Genomic DNA, 3,723 nt, shown 5'->3' with positions numbered 1-3,723 from the left:
TTAGTGCTCGGTTCTAGCCCCCAGCGCAGGTAGCAGAGGGGCTGTCCACTAACGTAGGGCCAGAACCGCACAGCAGAGACTGGACAGGACGGGACTCCTCCCCTAGGCTCCACCCCAGGGGCAATGCGTGTGTGGCAGGGGCGGAAGGCCGGAGCGAAGGGGCTGGGCACGGGATGGCGGGTGCAGAGCATCCCCCAGAGGTGCAGGGGAAGCAGCTGCCCGAGAGCATGGACACACACTGCTCCTGATACCAACCCCTTCTACCCTCAGCCAGGAGGAGGAGCAGGGACGGGAGAAGCTGCTGCTGTGAGCCGCACAGCTGGGCCAGGGCTGGTCCTATGACTATTAACAGCCCGGCAGCAAAGGGAGACATTGCAGGGGTGGCAGATCCCCCGAGGCAGAGCAGCCTGGTGAGACCCCCTTTGCAGTATGCGCTCAGTCCCCGGGTGAGGGGTCCCTGCCCAGCCCTGCGAGCTGCCTCAGCAGCAGCGAGAGGGTGCCCAGGGTCCCTGCGGTCACTGCCAGGGCCACAGCGCCTTACCTGCATCTTCATGCCGTCGAGTCCCAGCCTGCGTGGAGAGAGAGCACATCACTGCAGCAGCCTGGGGAGCGTGGTGCTGTCCCCAACCTCCCGCAGCCCCCAGGCGTCTAACACTGCTGCTGGGGCACAGAGTACTGAGCTTCAGGGGCAGCCTTGCAGCAGGTTCCCCGGGGGCCCTGGCCTGCCCCTTCCCAGCCTGACTGGGAGAACTGGAGCGAGTAGGACTCACTAATAAAGAGCCAGTTTCTGGAGCTGGCTGCTGATCAGTGCAAGACCCCCCCGTTCGCATGTCCCCTGCACAGAGCTCCCTGCTCGTGGGGCCTACGCAGCGTGGTGGCCCTGGGGGCAGAGCGGGGTCCCCCATGGCAGGTCTGGGCAGCAGGTTCCCTGCTAGGGCCTGGGGACTCCCGCGCAGGGCTCTCTCTAGCTGAGCCCTGCGCTGTCTCCAGGGCTAGGGAGGTTCATGGGCCTGGCCTTACCAGAGGTAATCAGGGATCCTGGAGACATGCTCCTGGAAGGCTGGAGAGCTCTCCCTGTTGCCCGCCCTAAAGGGCTCGAGGGGACAACAATGGTCCGTCACCCGGTGTGCTTGGCACCAATAAAGACACCGAGGGGAGAAAGCAAGCCAAGTTTATTTCAGAGCTCTGAAATGGCACTAGGAGACCGGCATGTCTCAAATCCAGTGCAACAAATACAAACAAATTTTACCTTTTATACTCCAAACTGTTTGCATACATCTCTTTGTCTGGCTGTTCCTCCTTACCCCTCCCTTCCAGACAACTGTTACAATAAACTCTACATAAGCTTGTGAGAAAACTTTCTCAGTCTTTGCGACCTTGGATTAGACGCCTGCAAACTAACTACCCCGCTTCTTATCTCTATTATTTCTGCTAGTGTGAGTGAAACTGCAGCCATCTGCTAAAAAGCTGACATTACATTTCTGCTTCAGCCTACTTCAGAGCATGTAAACAGTTAGCAGAGAAGTAGGTGAGAGTTCCCAAGATGGGGTTTGGGGGTTCAGATAGGCCCAGAGCAAAAGAGCTTCATCGGCACTTTTGGCCTTCCACTCTCCCGAGTTACCTGGTAGCTATGCCTAGTGGACCCCAACATCCCCATCCACGTACCAGCCAACCAGCATGTTAATGGTCTTGGAAATCTGCCGAGAGAGAAGGCGTCACTCCCCTGCAGAGCGCAGTGGTGTTCGGCTTGGGCCTGCACCGCATGACCTGACCTCGTGACCAGCTCCAGAGCAAACCCCAGGCTGGGGGGTGTCTACAGGCGAGCAAGAACGTCTACATGGGGCTCTGGTCACAGAACGGACCCCTTGGCATCCCCATGTCCATTCCCCATCACAGGGCAGGAGATCACTCTCCAGCCACGGCCTTCCACCAGCTGACTCCACACCCCCCAGCTGTCCCCAGCAAAGACTCTGCAGAGGGGGGCATCTGGCACGCCCAGCCTCCACTGCCACTGTACAATGTCCAAGCGGTTGCTCACGCTCTCCTCTCCCGCCAGCCTGCTCATGCCCTTGTCATCCGCCATGAACTCTCCTGTGTGCAGCGCCCAGCACAGCAGGCCCTGAGCCTGCCTGGATTGCTGGTTGCTATGGTTACGTGCCAGCAGCAGGGCATCTGTGCAGAGCTGGGGAGTCCCAGGCCGGTCTCTCCCGCACCTGGGCAGGAATTGGAGCCAGCTCCGTTGATTCGTTGGGAACGGTAACGAGCAGCCTACCGGGCCAATGCTGATGGCCTTGGTGAATCTGTCTTCAGCCTTGATGTGGTCGTACAGCTCCGCGATGGCTCGCTGCCTCAGCCGGGCGCTGTGATGGGCTTCGTACACGTTCAGGATGGCTGAGACGGGAACAAGAGAGACACAATAAGGAAACTCTTACCAGCTGCCTGGTTCCAACTCCTGTGCGAGCAGGGCCTGGCCCCGAGCCCCAGAGAGCTCCCCCCATCCCTTCCCCAGCTGGCCAGGGCTCTGGGGGGAGCAGGGCGAGAGCCCCAGGGACACAGCCCCAGAACGCTCCACACCTGGACTGAACCCTGGTTGTTTCACCTCTGCTCAGCCCGAGACAGGACCAGAGGGAAGGTAGGAAGCTGCTGAGTGGGGGACAGAACCCGAGGTATTAAGATTCACTCAGTGCCCCAGCACACAGCCCACGCTGGACTCAGCCTCCGCAGACACCTCAGAGACAGAGTGTTTGGAGTTGTTCTATGAGCCCTGATTCGGCACCAATGGCACCAGACAGTCAGGATGGGCCTGGGTTCAGCCTCCTCCAGCGGCAATCAGCACAGAGCCCAGCGCCTTTCCTACGTGCTGGACCCAGGTGGCTGCTGCTGGCTCGTGGCCGAAGTGAGCGAGCCAATGCCGCACACAGATTGCCCTCATGCCCACTGGGCAGGGCAGTAACTGTGGCACCATGCTGAGGCCAGGTGGGCACTGCTTTGTCAGGCACAAGCATTCCCTCCCGGGTTAGTAATGTACAGTCTTGCCAGCTTCTGGTCCCTGGCCACTCTGAGATCCCACGGGCAGGGCAAGGCTGACAGGAAGCTTGGGGGCTGCATTGGGGTTGGATGTGAGGCTATGGGGCAGCTCTCAACTCCGCCAGCGACTCACGTCAGTGGGGTCAGAAAACAACCTGCACATCAACTATCCCCCGCCCTGCCCTGGCCAGGCCCAGCCAGTGGCCTACTCACCATTGGCGAGTGTGAGCAGCTGTGCGGGGTGTAGAGATCGCTGGCAGCCACGTTATTCCTCTGGGCCGGCCAGTCAATGCTGGAGTAGTCCTGGACGTACAGCTCCTGGCAGGGAGCAGGCGGGAGATTAGCCATCCGCTCACTAGCACGTCATGGGAGCAGACCCATGAGACAGCTGCAAGTGTCAGGCTGGTGGCGTTGGCAGCCAGCGGCAGTACAGCACAGAGCACGCAGGGCAGCACCGGGGACGGAGGGCAGCGCTGCCTGGCCCGCTCTGTGGCTCCACACCAGCCACCGGGACAGGTCCCACGTGGGAGCTGCTCCCAGCACCCTTTGCTAAGGAGAGTTAACAAGAGGAGAAAGCACCTTCAGATAGTGCCAGAGCACCTGAGGGGGGCACCGGGGCCCCATGCGGCCTGGGGGGGCACACAGCCCGAAGGGGGGGGCTCCAGGGCCCACACAGGCCAGAATGGGGGGAGCAAG

The 3,723-nt window shown here is 60.8% G+C and overlaps 1 long non-coding RNA gene across 1 annotated transcript; it reads right to left on the bottom strand.

The window, feature by feature from the left end:
* Positions 1-433: 433 nt before the first annotated feature.
* On the bottom strand, positions 434-3,377 carry LOC135979078 (uncharacterized). The gene is made up of 3 exons (XR_010596401.1): positions 3,241-3,377; positions 1,021-2,391; positions 434-569 (listed from the first exon to the last, which is right to left on the bottom strand). It is a non-coding gene; the product is annotated as an uncharacterized LOC135979078 (long non-coding RNA).
* Positions 3,378-3,723: the final 346 nt, after the last annotated feature.

The sequence above is a fragment of the Chrysemys picta genome, unplaced genomic scaffold, assembly GCF_011386835.1.
Source record: "Chrysemys picta bellii isolate R12L10 unplaced genomic scaffold, ASM1138683v2 scaf636, whole genome shotgun sequence".
NCBI lineage: Eukaryota > Metazoa > Chordata > Testudines > Emydidae > Chrysemys > Chrysemys picta.
The sequence above is the reverse complement of the archived record's forward strand: the minus strand, read 5'-3'. Positions and strand labels throughout refer to the sequence as shown.